The 23,114-nt window shown below is 44.7% G+C and overlaps 1 non-coding gene across 1 annotated transcript; it reads right to left on the minus strand.

Annotated features, from left to right (window-relative positions):
• Window positions 1–5,289: 5,289 nt before the first annotated feature.
• On the minus strand, window positions 5,290–5,409 carry LOC137629917 (5S ribosomal RNA). The gene has a single exon (XR_011041618.1). It is a non-coding gene; the product is annotated as a 5S ribosomal RNA (ribosomal RNA).
• Window positions 5,410–23,114: the final 17,705 nt, after the last annotated feature.

A 23,114-nucleotide genomic window follows, 5' to 3' on the forward strand; every position in this document is an offset into this window, starting at 1 on the left:
CTAGAGCTGCAGCCCACGCTGATCCCTCTCCCGGGCCCAGTACTCTCCCAGCAATACAGAAGTCGACTGTCTTCGCTTCATCATCGAAAATCAAGGACCTTCATCTCATGATTTTCTCTCCCTAGCCGCGAAGAAAAGGTTTGGGATCTCGAAGAAAAGTCTAGACTTCCTCGAGGAATACAAGACCGAATCCACACGACGGCAATACGAATCATCCTGGAGAAAATGGGTCTCATTTGTCAAGGCAAAAATCCTACGGAAATCACCATTGATTTTTGCATGTCCTTCTTTATTCACCTTCACGGACAGGGCTTGGCAGCCAACACGATTTCTACTTGCAAATCGGCCTTGACTAGACCACTAATGTATGCCTTCCAGATTGATCTGTCCAACGACATCTTCAATAAACTCCATTTGCCTCCAACTTGGACAATGATTCATGCCCTCTCAAGGATCTGACTCAGAAAGTTATCTTTCTTTTTGCTCTTGCTTCAGGAGCCCGAGTCAGCGAAATAGTGGCATTATCAAGGGACGAGGGCCACATCCTGTTTACAGATTCAGGTGACCTTACCCTCTTCCCGGATCCGACGTTTCTCGCCAAAAACCAATTACCCACCAAAAGATGGGGCCCTTAGAGAATATGCCCCCTGAAAGAAGATGCCTCTCTATGTCCAGTAGAGAGCCTCAAGGTCTATCTTCATATAACTTCGGACTTTGGTGGAGGCCAACTCTTTAAAGGAGAAACTTCGGACAGCGACCTGTCACTGAAACAACTAAGAGCGAAAATCACCTACTTCATTCGCAGAGCGGATCCTGACAGTTCACCCGCCGGTCATGATCCTAGAAAAGTTGCATCGTCTCTGAATTCCTTCAGAGTATGGATTTCGAAAGTCTTAAGAGTTTCACAGGCTGGAAATCCTCGCGTGTTTTCTTCAAACATTATGCGAAACAAGTGCACGAAGCCAAACATTTTGTGGTAGCCGCAGGTAGTGTTATGAAACCTGCACCTAACTCTGCATAGAACAGTGAGTTACTTGGGACTCTAACTCCTCGGGTGCCTATGTTGACCCTCGCGTGATACGTAGTGATTTAAAAAACACTTAGTGTTTTTTCATAGACTGTTCTTCTCCCAGGTGAAATGTCATAGTCGTCACATGAGTGCCGCATGCCTAGAGCATGATGTGTTTTATTTTAATAGACTGACGTTCCTCTGGAACGAGTGCCTACTAATAATTTGAAATTCCCTTTCAGATTCAAGAGCAAGTCTTTCATGACTATGTACATTATAATTTATTATAAATAACTTTTACAATTTTATTGCATTTCCTTAACATGTTCTGCAATTGGGAAATAAAATTTCTATTTTATTACTTGTGCGTCTCAATCCGCTCCTACTTATACTATGAAATACATGACTGTCATAGTTTTATTATCCCCTTCCTCTTATGTCGATGAAGATGACTAAGGGTTCAACCCTTATCATATACTCACTTCTGCAATGTAATATTCCTACACGAATACTTACTTACATCATACCTTAGAGACCAGACGACTCTCTATTCACATACAGTGCCTAACCACCACTTGTCTGCCTTTGTGAATGTTCCTTTATGAATGCCAACCATTCAGTCCTGTCTCCCAGTTCTTCATGTTCTCCCAGCAAGGTGAGTAGCCCTTCGATGACCACTTTGATCTTCGGCATGGTCCGTTGGGACTTCGCTGCCAGGGGGGGCAGGAAGTTTCTTCCCATCGGTTCTCCTATTGAGGTTACTATGCTTATCCTGTCAAAGCCCTAGGCACTTACACTACAAGGGGAAAATCTACCACGATACAATGATTCTCTGGTACTCTTCCATCAGGACGCCATGGCTTGAGCCCAAAAAATGGATTTTGAGCGAAGCGAAAAATCTATTTTTGGGTGAGATAGCCATGGCGTCCTGATGGACCCTCCCTGCTGCTTCGTTCAGTTTGTCAGGTCCCACCCTGCGCTGCTGTATCATGGTGATCGGCAAGCAACTGGCTTCAGGATGAGGACGGACGTGACGTCATTTAGCAATGGTGCCCGTTTGTTTACGTCTCAAGTACCAAAAGTAGCCACGGACGAGATTAGCTGTGGAACAGCTCCCCAGCTATTCTCCGTCCCTCCATATCGAAGTGTTAACTCTGTATGGGGTGCAGATAGCTATGTGGCGCGTTAATACATGCGTCCCCTGTTGATATACGATGTCTTAAAGGGAAACCTTTAGGATACTCGCTCCAGAAGTTAGAATTCTGTGATAACCTGTGGTTAAATTCTCTGGGAATATCTTAGTAGTTAGATACCCAAGGAAGCTACCAAAAAGGAACCTTCCATCAGGACGCCATGGCTATCTCACCCAAAAATAGATTTTTCGCTTCGCTCAAAATCCGTTTTTTCCTAACCATACAAACCGTAGCTATTTACATTGGGTATTACTTTCGGCGTAGCTGAAATGACGAGCCATTAGATTTTAACGAGGGTTTCCTACCCCGCGCTAGTTAGCAGGGGTAGGGGGAGGGGTAGCTTGCTACCCCTCCCTCCCTCACACACCGGTGAACTGCTTCACTTCACTTAGAGGTAGGACTTGACTTGGGGGACAGGGCTGGCGGGCAAATATGTGTAAATAGCTAAGGTTTGTATGGTTAGGAAAAATACAAATTATCTCCGAATTTGTCATTTGTTCCGTAACCGAAATACAAACCACGCTATTTACATTGGGTGACTAACCCCTAAGGAAGGGTGGAAAGTCCCCAGCCATACTGGCTTTGGCTTACCCGGGGACTCAGAATCCGAGTGAGTCGCACTCGAGAAAAGGAGTCCCTGCACCTCACAAGTTCCTTGCTCCGCAAGGAAACGTGTGGCCTACATAAGCTTGTGTGTGAAGGAAGAAAGTGTGACCCGTCCTAGGCAGTTGACCTGGAGTTCCAGAAGGAACTCTGGGTTAGGACGTTCCCAATACCACCTCGTCAGGGTATGGGGGACGCGACAGTATTGACTCAATACTCGGAACACAAGGAAGCATGGTTTACCTGCAGAGGTTTGAGGTCAGCTATGCAGAGACCAGGATGCTGCTTCCCCAGTAGAGGGGACGATGAAGAAAGAAGTAAGGGCCAGACATACTTCTTTCGTTCATGCAGACTAAAACCTAATAACAATGCCCTCATCCTTCTGCTACCTGTCCAAAAAGGAGCCTGAGGTTAGACCAGCTGTTGTGTAGCCACCACAGAGCGATAGAAACGCATCGATACTCCTGTGGGTCACGTCCTGCAGGAAGCGGGCTGCGAAGGTCATTAGACGCTTCCAGACTCCAGCTTGTAGCACCTGCGTCACAGAGTAGTTCTACTCGAAGGCGAGGGACGTTGCGATGTATCCGACATCGTGCTAAAGGGCGACGTGACGGGGGAGGGTCTGGATTCAGGTCGAGATGAATGCCCTTGAGTCCGAGCTGAAGATGTATACTGGTGACTCTCCCCTGTGTCCTTCCTGTGCTCCCAAACCGGCTTGCACGTGAGGACAAACTGCAGCTGTTCTCAAAGATAGCCCCTCGATTCCTTTACTGGCAAGAAGGAGAAGGTCTGGGTCATCTGATACAGAACGGAGACTCGAAATCTTGAAGGAGTCGAAACGAAGGTCCGGGAGTCCAAGATTCTGAGTCTAGAAAACAACTCAGGAGCGAACCTGAATGTTGCCTTCCTCTATCCTCTTGAAAGGGCGGAGTCGTACGAGACCATGAAGATTGCTTACACACTGGCCGAGGCCAGAGTGAGCAAGAGCACCGTCCCCCAAGACGGAATACGATCAGAGGCCTGACGTAATGGTTCTTGAGAAGATCTCTTAAGGGACTAAAGAGTCCGAACCATGCTCCATGGAGGAGGTCTCACTCCGACTGGGGGCAGGGACGTTCGCAGTTTCGCATGAGCGAAGAAAGGTCCAGCGGGAAGGAAAAAGTCTATTCCTTTCAGCCTGAAGGCCAGGGAAAGGCTGAGTGATAGGCTTCACTGCCGAGAGCAGAAAAGAGTTTCCTCCCACCGAAAAGCAATAACTCCGTTATTGCTGGAGAAGAGGCCTCAAGGGAAGAGGTAACTCTCCCACGACACCAACCACAAAAGACTCTCCACTTCGCCTGGTAGACCCCTGCGGATGACTATCGCAGGTGACGCGACCTCCGCTCCGTGACTGTAGCGGGTTGTCTCTTCTTGAGGGGGCGGCGTAGTGTCTCCAGGCGTGAAGCCGAAGCAATGCAACGGCTCGTGAAAGATGATGTAGTGTGGTTGTTTGAGTAGCCTGTGTCGTGGAAGAAGCTCTCCCGGGAGTTCCGTCAGGGGAAGCAGAGGGTCCGGAAACCGTTCTGCGTATAGTCACAGCGGAGCTCTCAGGGCCATCGAAAAGTTGACGGACAATCTGGTCTTGTTGGGACCCATTCTCAACAGACAACAATGGTGGGAAGACGCAGGCGTCGATGTTGTCCCACCGTCACCGGAAATCATCTTGCCAAAGAGTCTTGGGGTCTGAGACTGGGGGGGAAGAACAGCGGAAGCCTGAAGTTCCAGGCTGTCGTGATCAGGTCCCCCAGGCCAGGACTTGCTGGTTACCATAGGCCAAAGACCCCCAGGTACTCTCTATCTGTGAGGCTCTGCTCAGATAGTCGGAGAGAACATTCCTCTGCCCGGAATGAGCGAGCCGATAGTGGTATTGAGAGGACCTCGGATCATCTCAGTATCTCTACTGCAAGATGCGAAAGTATGAAAATGCGCCTCCCTGCTGGTTGGAATACGCCAGTACCATGAAGTCGTCGCGCACGGAGCGACTCGGCAGGATCTGTAGGATCTGTAGAGGGGCCAGACTACGGCCCCTAAGCCTGCCTGAATGATGGGGAGGTACCCTTCAGGTCCTGACCATAGGCCTGAACCGGAACATGGGCCCCCCTTTTCTTGGACGAGTCCGAGAACAGCATCAAATGTGGGGAAAGGACGAGAATATCCACTCCCATGCAAGAGGTTCCATAGGTCAACCCATTGCCGGTCTAAACGTTCCGCTGGTCCCATAGGGACCAGAAAGTGCGGTTAATCGTTGCTTGGATACCACCGGAACTTGGGCCGCCTCACAGGGAACTTATCCTGAGGCGACCGTTCGGAACTAGACGGGTCAATGAGGAAAAAAGACCCCGGAAACGTTCCAAGATAGGGCTGAAAGCTCTCCTTGAATGAGAACAGGTACTGCGACTCTCTTCAGCCTTGCCACAGTCAACTGAAGGGAAGGCTCGGAGAAGGAGTCAACAGCATCTGGTGTTCCCAGGCGGTCACCCATCCAAGTACTGACCAGACCCAACGTTGCTTTAACTTCGCTGATCGGACGAGAAGCGGTGTTTTCAACGTGGTATGGCCGTTGACTCAATATCATGGCTAGATACTCCAGATGTTGAGGCAGAAGTAGAGAAGGCTCCTACCAAATTACCATGATCCCTCACTCTTGGTAAAGACCCGGAAGCCTGTCCCGGTGTTGAAGAAGGTCGAACCCGAGCCTACCGTTGACCAGACCTCCAAAAAGCGAAGGAGGCGGAAGCCTGCTCCTGAGCGGCCATGAGGAAAGCAGGGAGAGTTCTCTGGGGAAAAACTTGCGATGCCGCGGCGGGATCGCCACACCGCATCTTAAGCAGGAACACCTGTAGTCTAGGCTGAATTCCAAGAGCTTCCTGGAAGATGGATGGAATGGAACCTGGAAGTACTCGTCCTTCCGATCCAGGGCCTGAGTCCTGCAGCCTCGATACCAGTCTGATCGACTCTGCTGTTCCACGCTGGACGAAGTTTGTTCGACAAACTTGATCAGAGCTGAGGGATAGACGACGGAACTCCCGTCTCAGATGCTTTCCCAGAAGAAAGGATCGACTGAAGAAGCCGGGGGGGGGGGGGGGGGGGGGGGAAGCCGTCGACGACCCTATGGAGGACCTTCTCCTAAGGCATGGATCCTTCTGCCCAACGGGCAAACCTCTTGCCGACCCCATGGCATAGAGGCTCAGTGACACTGGATTCGCTGACAGTGAAGGAGAGATGGTAAGAGCGAGGCGCGATATCCTTGGCTGATCACGGAGATCCTGCAGGAATCGGCATCGGGAGGCTGTTATCCGGACGAGTAACCTTAGGCATCCCCCCACCGTGAGACCTGCAAGGGGGATTGCCAATCCTAGAGTTTGTGAACTCTGCCGCTCCCTCTAGGATTATGCCCCCCCGGGAGAGCCTCCCGTGCTACCTGTCCCTGACAGGAGGGGACTGCTATTGTACACCTTGTCTTAGCTGCCGTAGCCGGTTCCGATAACTTAGGCTGACGAGGCTGAATGAAGAGGCGTCAGAGGCCTGCAGGGTCTGGAAGTAAGCGCCTTGGAGGAGTGAAAACGGAATGCGACTTCCTCCGCCCAACAACTGTCCATTTCTCTGTCCTTGGGCTCAAAACAAGCACTTCCCAAGGATGGAAGAGTGTCTGAGCTTGACGACATTCACGGATGAGACACCCGAGAGGAAGCCCTCGGACACTGCGTCTAGATGCTCCAACATCGAGGTTGCCCGCAAGTTCGAAACTTGGCGACGGAACGCAAAGGTGCTTGAGCCCGAGAGGAGGAAAGTACCCATGATCTTCCTGGGGCTTCCTAGTACAAAACCTCGGGTCGCAACTGAGGAGGGAAAGGCCTGGTAAGCCTCTTCCACGAGAGGTGAAGAGGAAGGGCTAAACCAGCCGCCCCTTGCCCGACGGAGAAAACTCGAAAGGAAAACTCCCTGGCAAGACCCTTCCAGGTTATGACGAAGAGAAAGGACTAACCCAGGTTCTGGAAAGAAGAATGTTGCACCGACCTCCCTGAAGATTCTTCCGGCTCTAGCACGAGCCATGCTCTGCGTTTAAGGGGTGAAAACCGTGCTCCGGAAATACGTGTTCCAGAAGACTCGCCAGGCTGGCCGTGTTGCGAAACCCAGACAGGAATCGCGGTCGCAATCGCCCTAGCGCTCGCGCGATGGTAAATCAATGGTTCGCGCGTGGGCGAACGTGGAAGCGCCCGTGCGCGGGCACGCGGGAGCGCAGACGAAAGTGCGCGAGGGAGCGCAGACGAAAGTGCGCGAGGGAGCGCAAAAGGAGGGCGGGCGTGGTTGGAAGGACGAGAGCTGGCGGTCGGAATCCGATAGTTCACAGGCGAGCGATGACACGTAGGCAAGCTATGGCTTACTGCAGGAATCGAGCTGGTGCTCGCGCGATGGAACACCGTTGGTTCGCGCGCAGGCGAACATTGGTGCGCGCATGCGCGTAAGCGCGCGGGCACGTGGCCATGCAGTCGCGCGGACCTGTGGGCGTGTGGTCGCGTAGACACGTGGGCGCGCGGCCGAACGCAGGCGGTCGGGAGACCGATGGCGCGTAGGCGGGCGATGGAGCGTTGACGAGTGATTGCGCGTCTTGGCGAGCAATGGCCCGCTAGGCGGAGGATGGCTAGTATCACTTGATTTATGCGAGGCGATCTCGAATTGAATTGAATTGAATATGGGATTTAGGCATTAAGCCAAGCACTGGGGCATCAAAGGCCATTCAGCGCTATATAACGAAAATCATTCAATCATATCTGCACACTCACACCATTTAGTATCATTTTAACCTTTAATACAAATCGTAACACTTTCATACAATAAAATCTAGATGTGAAATAAATAGGGATTAAAAGGGTAAAATAAATAAATAAATTAATAAAATCAATTATAGCTCGTAATATAACCCAATACTTTGTATAAATTTTCTCAAGTTCAGGGTATTACAGTTTTCCCCCAGTATATCTCTTAAAGGTTTGTCCTGGAGTAAATGTGTCCTCCTCTGGAGATTAAAAACAGGACAATCGACTAAAATATGTTTAACATCCATTGTCACTTTACAGGTATTACAAAGAGGGGCCTGTCTCCCTTCCCCACTCTTCATTAAATAATTGTGCGTTGCATGTGTATGGCCAATACGCAGCCTAGTTAAAATAATGGTATCCCTTCTACTTGTAGAATTACAAGATGACCATTTATCCACCAATGGGTGGATTTGTTTCAATTTTGTATTGGTGGTCAGTTCAGACCATCGAGCTTGCCACTTATTTTTACAGTAAAGATGAATCTCACTTTTAAGATCTTTGTAAGGAATACTCAAAGGGGATGGATTACTTAGCCCTGAAGCTTCCTTTGCTGCCTTATCTACTTGTTCATTCCCATCCACCCCAACATGGGCAGGGACCCAACAGAAGTGAACACTGATACTCTTCCTAGATTGCAGAAGTACTAACCAGTCCTGCACCTCTTGTACTAGATGATGGCCTGGCATAATTTGTTTTAATGAGAGTAAAACACTATTGGAATCCGTAAAAATTGTATAAAAACTATTTTGGTTGCCATTTTTAAAAATATGTTGGACTGCGAGAATTATTGAGTACAGCTCAGCAGTAAAAATTGAACAAGAGGATGGGAGTTTCCTTCCAATAACAATATCCCCCACCACAGCTGCACTTCCAACTCCTGCAGCCGATTTGGAGCCATCTGTAAAAACATGTTTCCCATGATGTTGAGCAGCATGATTTAAAAACTCACTTTTCATTACCCTACTAGGTAAGGTATTTTTCCCTCCTGCCGTAAAACATACTTTAACAGGTGGATTACACCAAGGAGGAGACTTGGGATATCCTACCTCTGCTATCTGTGCTGATAACAAGCCTACTTCTCTAGCATCATTTTTCAGCTGTACTTCCAAAGGCTTAGGCACTCTAGATCTGTTAGGAGCCCGATCTAAAGGCGCCCTAACATATTTACAGTTAGGATTGTTCCTCACAGCAAGGGACCTAGCTAAAAACCTCAAACTCAACTCCTCTCTGCGAAAGGAAAGGGGAGGTATGCCAGAATCAACATAGAGACTGTCAATGGGAGATGTTCTGTAAGCACCTGTGCAGATGCGAAGCCCAGCATTGTGAACAATATCAAGTTTTCCAAGTAAAGTCTTTGTAGCTGACCCATATATTTGGCATGCATAGTCTAACTTGCTCAGACACAAAGATGTATAAATTCTAAGCAAAGTTGTTCTATCAGCACCCCAATCAAAATGCGATATCACTTTCAGAATGTTCAGTGACTTCTTAACCCTGATAGATAGGTCATTTATATGGGGACCAAATGTCATTTTCTTGTCGAAAATGACTCCAAGAAATACAATCATTTAAAAAAAGGGTGGGGATCTCTTCCCTTTTACGAGTACTAGTAAAGCGAATGGCTTTGGTCTTCTGAGGAGAAAACATGAATCCACGAGAATTTGCCCATGCGGAAGCAGCATTTATTGCAATTTGAAGATTTTGGCATGCTTGTAGTGCACATGATCCACTACAATAAATTGCAAAGTCATCGACAAATAGTGATCCTTGTATGCCAGGAGGTATGTGACTAATGAGACTATTAATAGCAACAGCAAACAAGGTCACACTCAATACGCTGCCTTGGGGGACACCTTCTTGCATGTAGGATGAAGATAGTTCTGACCCTACTCTCACTTTAATTGAGCGGTTTGATAAAAATTCTTCAATAAAAGAGAACATATGTCCTCCTATACCCCACGAGGCCAATTGCTTTAAAATACCACCCCTCCAGGTGGTGTCATATGCCTTTTCGAGGTCAAAAAAGACACCCACCACCTGGTTTTGGTTAGAAAAAGCATTTGAAATTTCCCTTGATAACATCAGCAAAGGGTCTAGAGTACTTCGGTTCTTCCTAAAACCAAACTGTTTGTTAGATAAATGATTTTTTGATTCTAGATACCACACAAGTCTGTTGTTGATCATTCTCTCAAATAGTTTGCATATGCAACTGGTCAAGGATATGGGCCTATAACTAGATGGCAGTTCTGGGTCTTTACCAGTCTTGTGGCCTGGAATTACAATTGAAGTATGCCAGGAATCAGGAGATGTATGGGAAGCCCATAGACCATTAAAGGTTTCTAATAAAAATTCCTTGGTATCCACTGGAAGATGTGATATCATTTCATACCGGATGCCATCCTCACCTGGGGCAGTTAAAGAAGAGCTGGAGATAGCATTTTGCATCTCCTCCATACTAAAAGGCAGGTTAAAAGCTTCAGTATTTGAAGAAGCAGGAGGAACAACAGATGTTGATGCTCTAATTTGTTGAAATGCTGGGGAATAGTTGTCAGCACTTGATACATGAGCAAAGTGCTTAGCAAGAACCTCTGCTACATCTTTGGGGTCAGATATATATCTATTATTTTCCCTTAATATTGGTAGAGGCTTAGGGATGAATTTACCTTGAAGTTTTCTAATCTTGTCCCATATTTCCTTTGAAGGAGTTTTGGTATTTATATTAGATATATATTTCTTCCAAGATGCTCTCTTTGCTTTTTTAAAAATTCTTTTTTGTTTGGCACAGGCTCTGAGATATGCTATTCTATCTGCTAAATAGTTTGTCCTCAAGTATCTTCTGAAGCAAGTTCGGGTCACTTTTCTTGCGTTGGCACATTCTTTACTCCACCAAGGAACTACAGAGCGATGAGGTAAACCGCATGTTTTAGGTATAAACTTGCTAGCATTATCATCAATAATATTTTCAAGATGTTGATAGGCATGCACTGGAGATGTAAATTCATCATATTCTTTATCAGTGTGTGAACAGTTTTCATAAGCTGCCCAGTCTGCCTCATCTATCTTCCATTTTGGTGGACACTGAGAAGGAAGATATGGACATAATTTAACATAATTGGCCAATGGTCACTGCCATGTAGGTGTTCATTTACTGACCAAAGGTAGTCCAATCGAATGGATGAGGAACAGATTGACAAATCAATGGCTGATGTAGAGTTGTGGAATACATCATACCTAGTTGGAGAACCATCATTCATTAGTATTACATCATTGTTGTCGATTAATTCTTCAACAAGATTACCCCATCTATCGCACACATTTCCACCCCATAAATTATGCTTTGCATTAAAATCACCCATTAAAATAAAAGGGGCAGGAAGCTGAGTGATCAAGTCTTGGAGGTCAGAAAGTCTAAGCCTTCTTGGATTACCAGCATGATCTAAGAGGAAAAGTTCTAAGGATGGTTCAATATATAGCGAGCATAAAGTAATTTTTTTCCCGATATGAGTTCTAACTGCACATGCCTGTAGTGGTGTATTGAGTGGGATTGTTTCAAATTTTACAGATTTGTGAATAATAAAACCTGTACCACCTTGAGCTCTTGCAGCTTGCAAAGGAGGGGATCTACAATAATGATAATTGAGTCCAGGACTAAATGGTTTGTCACTGATCTTGGTTTCCTGTAGGCAAATTACCTTCGTGTCTGAGTCCCTGGTTAAAGTTTTTATTTGCTCAATGCTAGTACTTAGACCTCTGCAATTCCACTGGATGATAGACATTATCTTTTGTTATTATTTTTCTTTGTCTCATTTGTCTTTTGGGACTTTTCAGATGAAGCCATGTAAGGCCTGGAGATGGAAGGCTTTACTAGGCCACAACTCTTCTTTTCTTTCTTTCTAGGATCTTTATAAGAGTCAACCTTAGGATCATGAGCAGTAGGGCACTTACCTGACTTAGATGAAGGTGAGGATGATGGGGACCTTTTCCTCTTTGGAAGATCTTGTTTTCCAATATCCATCAAATCAGGTAGAGATTCTGCCTGAGACAAAACATTTAAGGTGGTGGAAGCCACATTGGCTTCCTTGGAGGATTGTGCTAGAACTTCAACAGTTCGAGCACTTAACCCAGAAGGCTGGGCTACTACCTCTAGGGGAGATGCTCCTATCGGTGACAATACTTTTGGTGTGTTGGACACCATACTGACCTCTTTAGAGGTTTGTGCTCTGGCTTTTATAGCCTGAGCACTTGACCCAGATGGCTGGGCTACTACCACTAAGGGAGATGCACCTGACGGGCCAGGTGCTGCCACTGGTCCCCCTGTGGTAGTAAGGGGTAGTGGATTATAATCTTTTGTTGGCATCTTAACCGCGCGAGCAAAATTAAGTTGCCGATTGAGTAAATGCTTTGCATAACCTACACTTATATGTTCAGCATTTGCTTTCAAGATTGCAGCTTCTTCATTCTTGTATTCTCTACATCTTTTATCATTTGGTTTATGATTATCTTTACAGTTTGCACAGGTTGTATCTCTGTTGCATTGGCCATGTTCTAACAAAGAACAGTTAATACAGATCTTCGTATTATTGCAGTACCGGGAAGGGTGACCGTACTTAAAACAATTAAAGCATTGTAAAGGCCTAGGTTTATATTCTCGAACACGTACTCTTTCATTCTCAATAATTATATGATCTGGTATAACAGGGGTTTCAAATGTTAAAACTACCATGCTTGTTTGAGGGATCTTACTTACTTTCCAAACATTAGCAGGGCACATGTCCAGAATTTCTGGTTCTGAGAATTCATATAGATCTTTATCAAAAACTACTCCTTTACCATAGCTGAAGCTCATATGTGGTTTAATATCCTTAATAGGATCAATTTCTGCAATTTTCATGCCACAAAGCATGTGAGCTTGAGTATCTGATTTTGCATTAATCAAAACAGATTGCTTACCGTATCTACTAATATCTTTACTTTTAATTAAACCAACTTTTTTTTTTGTATAAATTTACTAATCTTATAATAGTTATAATTATCTATCTTCCCAGATGCAATTATCCATGTTGGGGGCTTGGGGGTTCTTACTTCTGGAAGTCTATGCTCTATTTCTTTTTCCATCCATTCTTCTGGTTTATATACCTCCAGGTGTCTTGGTGCTTTATCACATAAAGCCCCAGAAATCAAACAATTGTCAATTTTTATGCTCTCTAAATTTTTATTTGCTTCTAAAGCAATCTCAAAACTTGAAAATGATACCCAAGCTTCCCAAAAGCCTTTACTACCATTAAGCTCCATTAAAATTTCTTTGATTGCTCCAAATCTACAGAAGGCTTCATGAATTATGTCATAGCTACAACCAATTGGTATGTTTTTTAAGTGGAGAATTTTCAGATTTTTTGTTGGATCTGGTAATGAGCCAGAACCAGAGAGTAAAGTATTACGGTTATTACAAGCATCATTTTCCACCAGTGCCGATAAATTGTCTTTAACAACACTGGTCAGAGAAGTATTGTTGGAGGAATCCTTTTTATTGCCGAGGTTGTCAACAGAGCTTTCCCTATTTAAACAAGCAGAAGTCGTCAACGGTGTCTGGGGTTCGCCATTTGATCCAGGGGTACGGGGAATATTAAGTTTACTCATTAATTATTTTTTCAGGGGGAGGGAAGGGGTCATAATAACAATGAAAAAAAAACAATGGAAAAAAATATAGTTTAAGGGAGAGAAAAAATTAAGACTGTCTGAAATTCCAAAGAAGACACCGTTAGCCTTTCCTGGAATTAATTTCTCCACCAATGACACCTGTGAAAGCTGCTTACCAAATGTCCACTCCCTACCCTACCACAAAGGGATGGTACCACTATGATTAGAGTGGCTCAAGTGTATGCCAAACCCGCTTGATGGGACTGAGAGCATTTCAAGAATACAATCATCCCCACTCTAATCATAGTGGCAGGCAAACCGGACAGAATGCCGAGAGTCCTATCTCTATAAAATCGCCAACCCCTGGAATCCGAAGGCCAAATTTCCTAAGAGATAGTTCCGCGTGCCAGTATGGGAATACCGACACTCCTAGGTGTCCAAACATTTTCAGGCAGTTGGCAAGACCACCACAGCTCCCACAATTGATTTTGAAATAAAAACCGATCATGGATACAATGTCCCCTCTAAAAAACCTAGACAGTGAAATGGGTAAGAGAGTTTTGACAGCAAGGTTGGAGACAGCTGATAATTATGAAGGAGGAATAAGCAATAAGAGGTAATAGAAAAAGAATGAGAGAAATTTAGAGTCAAACTGAGGAAAAGAGATTCCCCAGTTCGAGAGCCCTCTTGCCCGTCACAAGCCTTCAGCACGGGAATGATATGCCGTGCTGAAGCCCAATGACTTCATCAAGGCATTCTCTCGTTAAGAGGGGAGGCGATCTCGAGCCCTGTCGATTTAGGCATCTCATTATGATTTCGCTGTCTAGAACCAGACGGATGTGGATTGAGCAGCGGAGTTTCAATTTCTTTAGGGAAAGAAAAACTGCCATGGCTTCCAGAAAGTTGATGTGGAAGGTTTTGAAGAGGGGAGACCAGGTTCCTTGGACTTTCCGATGATGAGAGTGACCTCCCCACCCTTCTTTCAAGGCATCCGTGTGAACAGTGACTGACGGTGGAGGTGGTTGTAAGGGAACCTTATTTTTTAGGTTCTTGGCCTCCGACCATGGCTTGAGTAGGGGTCGCAGACGATTTGGTGTCGGTCTTTTTAGATCTCTTCGAGCGTTTGATGCGTATTTTCTCCAGACTCCTGATGCATCTTTTAATTGTGCTCTCAATACTGGATCTGTCACGGAGGCGAACTGGAGAGACCCCAACACACTCTCCTGTTGCCTTCTTGATATCCTTGCGGATCGAAGAAGGCTTCTGACAGATCCCGCTATCTCTTTCCTTTTCTTTGCTGGAATGGAAAGGCAGTGCGACTGCAAGTTCCAGTGGACGCCCAGCCACTGAAACTTCTGAGCTGGAGACAGTCGGGATTTTTCCGAGTTGATCTTGAATCCCAAGTGTTCCAGGAACTGGATCACTTCCTTGGAGGCTTGCCTGCACTCTTCCACAGATGCTGCCCACACCAGCCAATCGTCCAGGTAGGCTACCACCTGGATTCCTTTTAGGCGTAGTTGATGAATGACTGCATTCGCAAGCTTGGTGAATACCCTTGGAGCTATGTTTAGTCCGAAGGGCATGGCTCTGAAGACATACTGTCTTCTTTGTAGTTTGAATCCCAGGTAGGGGGAAACTTGACGGCTGATCGGAACGTGCCAGTACGCATCCGTCATGTCTATGCAGACTGTATATGCCCGTTTGGGCAACAGGGTCCTGGTGTGTTGAAGCGTCAGCATTTTGAACTTGTAGTTCACTATGAACTTGTTGAGTGGTGACAAGTCCAGAATTACTCTGAGCTTTTCCGAGTCTTTCTTCGGAACACAAAATAGCCTTCCTTGGAATCTGACAGACTTCGCCTTCCATATAACTCTTTTGCTCAAGAGTTCCTGAACATATTCTTCCAATATGGGGGTTGAGTGTCGGAAGAATTGAAGGAAGGTTGGTAGAGTTGAGCTCCAACTCCACCCTAGTCTGTTCTTGATTAGGCTGTGGGCCCAGGGATCGAAGGTCCAACGATCCCGGAAGTAGAAGAGTCTCCCTCCTACCGGTAGCATCTCACTTTGAGTGCTGGGAGGAGGATTTACCTCCTTGGCCACGTCCACCCCTGTTGCCCCTACCTCTGGAGGGGCATCTGGAGGAACCTCGAAAGGATCCTCGAGACTTCGGCCGAAAGGTCGTAGACTGCCTTTCAAACACTGGGGTGAACACTGGTGACTGAGTCGCCAGTGTTTGGGGCACCAGTTGGAAGGTAGTGGGTGATTGTGCCACCGTGGCCACGGGAAGCTGTTGTTGTTGCTTAGGCCGAGAGGGCACTTTAGTTCGTTTTGGTCTATTCTTCGGGTGGGGACCCTCGTCAGCTGAAGATTTCCTTTTGGAGGACAAGCCCCATTTGGAAAGAAGGTTTCTATTTTCAGTGGTGGCTTTGTCCACGACCTCTTTCACCACTTCACTTGGGAAGAGGTCTTTTCCCCAGATGTTAGAAGCTATCAGCTTCCTGGGTTCGTGTCTCACCGCAGCCGAGGCGAACACGAACTCTCTGCAAGCCCTTCTGGCTTTAATAAAGTTGTACAGGTCTTTAGTTACTGTCGCCAGATGGGCTTTGGCGAAGACAATGTACATGTCCGGGGTATCTGGGATGCTTGCCATTGTCTCCAGGCCAGTCTGCAGAGACAAAGAAGCGGCTAAGCGTTCTTTCGTCTCCTGTTCCCTACGCAGGAGAAAGTCCGACAGCTTGGGGAGGTCTTCGCCGAACTGTCGTCCGGCAATATCTGCCTCCAGCTTCCCGACTCTGAAGGTGTTGTGGACATCCTTCCAGTCCGCATCGTCTGATGGGAAGGCAAGGGAGAAGGGTCTACACACCTCCAGTGTAGGGCACGGTTTCCCTGCCTCAACTGCCTTGAGCCCTTTGTACATAAAGGGAAAGGCACGTTTAGGATCAGCAATGAAGGACAGGTGCTTCTTGCTGAGAGCCGGCACCTTAGAGCTAGTATAGGCCCTCTCTTTAAAGGTGGTGGTATATAAGGCCTGAGCCTTAGAGAGTTCAAGGACAATAGTTTCCTTCGGCTCTGTTTCCTCTCTGGATGCGGGTTCCGTCCTGAGACGGACATAGCAATCCGGGTAGGCCCCTTTGCTGGGCCAGAACTCAATTTCCTCTACTGGGACAGTGCCCAGTTTTTCTGAGAGGAAGATCTTCCCGCCCGACATGGGCATGTGCTCTGCGTACCTCCAGGGGTTAACGTCAGAGAAGGCGGGGAGATCTTTAACGTTTAGCTTCTTCGGAGCCAAACGTGTCGCAACTAGTTGATGCATCTCAGTCCAAAGAGAGGCCTCCTTCTCGGACGATTTCTGTTGCATGTCCTGCACCATGGACAGCAACGAGTGCAAAGTACTCATGATCGAATCTAGTTGGGGTGCAGTGGAAGAGGTAGAAGGCACCGGCTCATTCACTGAGGCCGATGACAACGAAATAGTTTCGGCTCTCTCAGTTTCTGGCTCAGGGGGAACGTCATCCGCCTGATCCAACTCCTCCACTAGGAGATTGTTCTTGGTCTCCTCTGGGACAACTGATATGTTGTCTTCTAGCTGGATGCTCTCTAGGGCATCCGAGACTTCAGATTCTACCGGAATCTGTACCAGGGGAATCTCAGGTTGAGCCTGGGGAATAACTGCATCCGAAGATGCCCTAGGGAAAAGACAAGCCCTCATCTTTTCATTAGGAAGGTATGGGCCAGAAGTATTCTTCTGGAAACCCCTGACCCATTTACGCAGCTTTTCCCTTGCTGCGTCCCTTGACTCAGTGGACTTTTGGTCATCAAAAGCCTCTCTTACCAGTTTTTCACAAACGGTACATACCTGCGGGTCCCAATACTTGAGAGCCCCCTTGGTGACTGCGCACCGAGTATGGGCCCTGCACATGTCGTGGCCGCAGAAGTTCTTACTGCGGACCCTGCAAAAACTATTCCCGCACTCGGGATGCTCCTCCTGTAAAGAAAGGAAAAGTCTATTAGTATTCGGTGAAATTCTCAAATTTCAACACATATAATATTTTATATTAGCTTGGATAGGGTAAGCTATAAATAGGAGAGACACCTACATGTGTTTCCTGTCCAGCCAATTAATATGACCTCCTCCAATATTGAAAGTAGAATTCTTAAGAATTTTCAGAGGAAGATGATATCCTATGATATAAAGTGTCTCTTAACACAATCTTCCAGTTTCAATATTGGGGATTAAGGACAATAATGGATCATAACCATTAATTAAGCAGAGAGAATCACTCTCTTATATGTGATGGTCTCACAATAGGCTGCCCATGAAGCACCTTGTAGGTTGGAAAAACTTTGGGCTACAGCACTGACTGTTTGGTAACAAGTTGCCAGTCCTGTCAGGCCTGCCGGCGTCTGCCAGGCAGGCCGGCGTCTGCCAGGCAGGCCGGCGTCTACCGGGCAGGCCGGCACATACCGGCCTATTCTGGGCTATTGAAAGCAATTATTGTCTTCATAACATTGTGTGATAGGCCGCCGGCAACGGCTCTGCCAGCTGCCGGCGACTCTGCCAGCAGGCAACGGCTCTGCCGACAGCGGTACTGCCGGCCGGCGGCGACCCTGCCGGCCGGCAGCCGAGGATCCTTCCATCAAGGGGACCCAGCGGCAGTCGGTGGCAGATGACCAGGTATGGGTGGCCGGCTGCCGGCCGGCAACTCAGCAGCCGGCAGTCGGTTCCCGAATGTCCAATGTCTTTGGATTGTCGGTCAACTATGTTCCCAACAAGCAGCGGCAGGGCAACTGCCGGCCGGCAGACAATGGACATGGCCCAGTATGAAAGTACGAGAGAAAGAGAGGATGGAGGAAGGCAAGGGCTCAGCCTTGCCGACCTGCATCCAGAATGAGGGTTCAAGTGGAAGGGGGAATTAAATTCGGGCTTCCACCCAACCATATCCCAGTCATAAGGGCTATGGAAGGCAGTCCAAGGGAGGACTGATGAACACTAAAGGATATGAGGATACCCGCCAGCAGCCGGCGGCAGACGGGGAACCTCAGGCCAGACCTACAAGAACCCTAGGGTCAATGTAGAACGACGGCCAGGAGGGTGTTGGAACATTCAACACGAAAGAGATAGTGGGGAGGAGGTAGGTGTCCTATAGGTAAGGTAATGCCCCAAGGCACTACCCAACCTAAAGGATTCTGGTCTCATGAAGTAACCTCAGGTAGGAGAAATCATTTCCCCAGGACACCAACTCGCTGGAGAGCAGAATCTCGTACTAGAGACCTTAGGCAGTGAAGAAATCCTTTCTTCGGTCTAGGGTCTACCAGCACAGGACTGTCTGCTAGGCCAGGGAAGGGGGAATTGTCATACAAAACCCCCAAGTATGGCCTAGGGAGGTCTAGCCTCCTGAAAGAGCAGCTTAACCTGACATGGGAAATCATTTCACCAAGACAGGGAGATGCCTAACACAGACTGATACTCTGATGTCCCGTCCTAAACTCAAAACAGACTCAGTGGTTAGGAAAGAAAACTGAGAATAGCCTAGGCTAATCAGAGGGAAGGGGATTGCTCTTAAATCTCCTAGGAGATTGGTATCAACTTAAAAGGTATAGGAGGTGTCAGTCTCTCCTTAAAAGGCAATACAAGAGCAATGGGGACATGTATGAAAGTATACTAAAGCCCCTAGGCTAGTAGCCTAGAAGCATTGAGAATCGATCACCGAAACTCTCTGTATACTATCTTAGAAGAGGAAAGCATAATTAAGTAATATCATAAATATGTAAAATATTGCCTGTGCTTCAATAAAACTTTACCAGGAAGGTTATATCATGCATGAAGTGTGAGGGTGCCTAGGCTAGGAAGCCTAGTACTCGTGAGGCTCGATCATAAATAGCCAAATCCACGACAACAATGACATAATATAAGAATCCCTAGCTAAATATCTAAATAGCTGGTTATTAAAGTGTAAAAATGCCGGGAAAGGGTCGTTCTGGCTAACTAAATGAACAGAAGAACGACCGCGTCACTGACGCCATCCGGCTGGCAACAGCTCTTGTTACGTTAATTACAATATCAATCGAAAAGCAAAACTGGCAAGAGCTTACATTTACACAAGATAAAGATATTACTTAACTTTCCAGAAGCTGATGAGTCTAGGGAAGACATCATAGCGTCCAAAATACTGCAAAATAGCACGAGAGAACAGGGAAAACACCGGTCTAGCAAAGCTACGATAGAAATAATGACGGTGGCGGATTGGTGCACGATTTGCAGAGCAGTAGGGAGCGTCGAGAGCGATGTCTCTGTAACGACTCTCCTTATTCTTGCCTCTCTTTCCCCTCGAAGTGAAAGCGCTATTGGGGGTGTAGATAGCCATGAGACGTGTCAAGAATACGTCCTCTGATATTACGCGATATCCCTTCGTAAAATCTTAAGGGATATTCGCTCCAGGAGTTAAAATTCTGGATACCTTTGGTAAATTCTCTGTGATATATCACTGTAGGTCAAATATACCTTCGAAGGAACTTCCATCACGACGACATGGCCTGAGCCCAAAAATCCTATATTGATTGAATTACACTGGCTTTCAATTACGTCAGAATAGTAATATGAGCAATGGCTCGAGTTAGTTATTTGATCCATATCATCTAAGGGAATTGCTGCACAACACATCATACAGCCAACTAATCATCTCCATACAAGAATTAGTTGTGGCACACGATTTAAAGTTATTAAAATCAAGATGTACATTCTATAACCTTCAAATATGCAGCCCCATGACTATATAACATGCTCCCGTTACACATCCGAAAACAAAATCTTCAGATTTTAAGGATGTCATGAAGAAAATGAAGACTTCCTCGTATTCTGAATGGTTCGATTGTGTGCGATACTCTAACTACCTATAAAATGTGTAGATAAAAATACATTGTAACTGCTGCTATGCGTCGAATTTTCTTACCCCATAATACCAGGAATTGGTTGACTGTTGAAGTAAGTAATCCTCGGTGGGTTACATGGATGACAAAGACAAAAAGACAGAAAAGGAAAGACCTTAGACCTGACAGTCGATGGAATTTATGCGAACGTTTTCAGTGCGTGTCGACAGATGGCGTTAATTCTGTTCAGTAATTTGTTTACATCTCGACTATAGAAAAAAAGCACTTTTATGAAATAAATTTGTCACTATCATTAGTTACATAAGATATGATTAAAATGCATATATATTTTTTTCCTAGAAAAGTAATATCTAAAGTGGCGTACTACTGTTAAGGGTTTACATTTTTAAAATAGTTTTCATGTGTCCAGGAGTTTTTTAGTGAATTATTTTAGTTAGACACGTTGCCAATAGAGGGAGCCGATAAGAAAGCTATTGTAAGTACCTATATAGGACTCTAAGCTAATGCACACTTTTTTTCTTTTTATGAAGAGGACTTTCCGGTTTTCCCTTGATTATTATTATTATCATTACTTGCTGAGCTATAACCCTAGTTGGAAAAGCAGGATGCTAGAAGCCCAGGAGCCCCAACAGGGAAAATTGCTCAGTGAGGAAAGGAAAAATAAAATATTTCAAGAATAGCAACAAAATTAAAATAGATATTGCCTATATAAACTATAAAACTTAACAAAACAAGATAAAGAGAAATTAGATAGAATAGCGTGCCCGAGTGTATCCTCAGGGAAGAAAACTAACCCAAGAGTCAGACAGTGGAAGACCATGGTATAGAGGCTATGGCACTACCCAAGACTAGAGAACGCTGGTTTGATTTTGGAGTGTCCTTCTCCTAGAAGAGCTGGTTACCATAGCTAACGAGTCTTTTCTACCCTTACTAAGAGGAAGAAAGTAGCCCCTGAACAATTACAATGCAGTAGTTAACCCCATTGGTGAAGAAAATCGTTAGGTAATCTCAGTGTTTTCAGGAGTATGAGGAGAATCTAAAGAATATGCCAGGCTATTCAGTGTATGTGTAGGCAAAGGAAAAGTGAACCGTAACCAGAGAAAAAGATTCAATGTAGTACTGTCTGGCCAGTTAAAGGATCCCATAACTCTTTAGTGGTAGTATCTCAACGGGTGGCTGGTGCCCAGACCAACCTACTACCTACTGTCTTTTGTTACATGAAAGACAGTAGGAGGAATGTTTGGAACTTTGGAATTGGACTGAACTGAGACGGTAATGTTTGTAGAATTGGCCAATTCATCTTTTCCAAATCAGAATTTTTCGTTTGTTTCACTCAATTATGCCAAACCTTAATCAGATTCCTCAACATTCTTAATATCCCCGTAATACTGTACTCTTGTTCAACGTGAATACTGTAATTGTTATTTCCCCCACATCAAAATTACTTGCAAAACGAAAAGAAAACAAAGGAGGAAAAGTTGAACGAGAGAGAATAACTAGGGATGCAATTTTTTTATTCCACGTTGTTTATTCAATAAATAGTCTTTTGAATTAGTTTTTATTTATCTATATATATATATATATATATATATATATATATATATATATATATATATATATATATATATACATATATATATATATATATATATATATATATATATATATATATAAGATAAATAAAAACTCATTTAAAAGACCATTTATTGAATAAACAACGTGGAATAAAAAAAATTGCATGTATATATATATATATATATATATATATATATATATATATATATATATATATATATATATATGTATATATATATATATATATATATATATATATATATATATATGTATATATATATATATATATATATATAAATATATATATATATATATATATATATATATATATATATATATATATATATATATATATATATGTGTGTGTGTGTGTGTGTGTGTGTATGTTTATATATAACCCCATTTAATTTTCAGATAATCAACACGACAGAGCAAAAACCATTTGAGGGACAAGATATGAATTATAGTTAATCATGATACTTTCCTTTCACGCTACCTACATGAACTATTTATTTTTCCAACTGGTTGTCTTGTATTTATTATTAGGTTATGTATTATGACCATTATCATAGGGTGTTTCTCTCCCCCTAAACCCCGTTTCCCACTAGGATCCTCCATAATTTGGCTTATATTGTGTGGGGTAGGAAAACTAATGACCTGGAGGTTTGCCCCAATAGTTATGGTCAGCAATAATTAAACACAAGATAACGAGTAGGAAAAATATGTGGTTTTAATATTATGCTAAAAATTAAAGTATGTATGTACCAAAATAACATAAAAATCAAAGTCTCCCATTAATCACTTTGGTTTCTATCAAAGACAGTAGAGGGGTTTCTATAAGTTAGTTATATGACGTCACTACCTGCGCACCATTTGATTTCTCTTCAAATTTTACAGCTGAAGGAGTGAAGGTGATTGCAGTGGCAAATTGGCTGCTGCTAACAGGATGTGACAAGGGTCAGGCGGCTATTCTGTACATTTTTAGAACTTTCATTTTTCTAATTGTGTTCTCGGACAAACACCTCCTTTGATTAGTCCTGTGTTTTTCCTGAAACCATTAAAAATATAAGTAGTAACAATTGCCTTTTCCTCTTTAGAAGCCCATTATGAGACTTAATTTGTGAAACAAATTGAATGAATGGGGAAAGTACTAGAATGAGTAAAGAAAGTTTTGTCATTGGCAACAAATATGACGGATCAGATACAAAGGCCATTGTAATTAAATTGAATAATAATAATAATAATAATAATAATAATAATAATAATAATAATAATAATAATAATAATAATAATCATCATCATCATCTTTGTGGAGAATTTTTCATTTAAATGTTTGAGTGGGAACTTAGTC

Source organism: Palaemon carinicauda, chromosome 2, assembly GCF_036898095.1.
Source record: "Palaemon carinicauda isolate YSFRI2023 chromosome 2, ASM3689809v2, whole genome shotgun sequence".
NCBI lineage: Eukaryota > Metazoa > Arthropoda > Malacostraca > Decapoda > Palaemonidae > Palaemon > Palaemon carinicauda.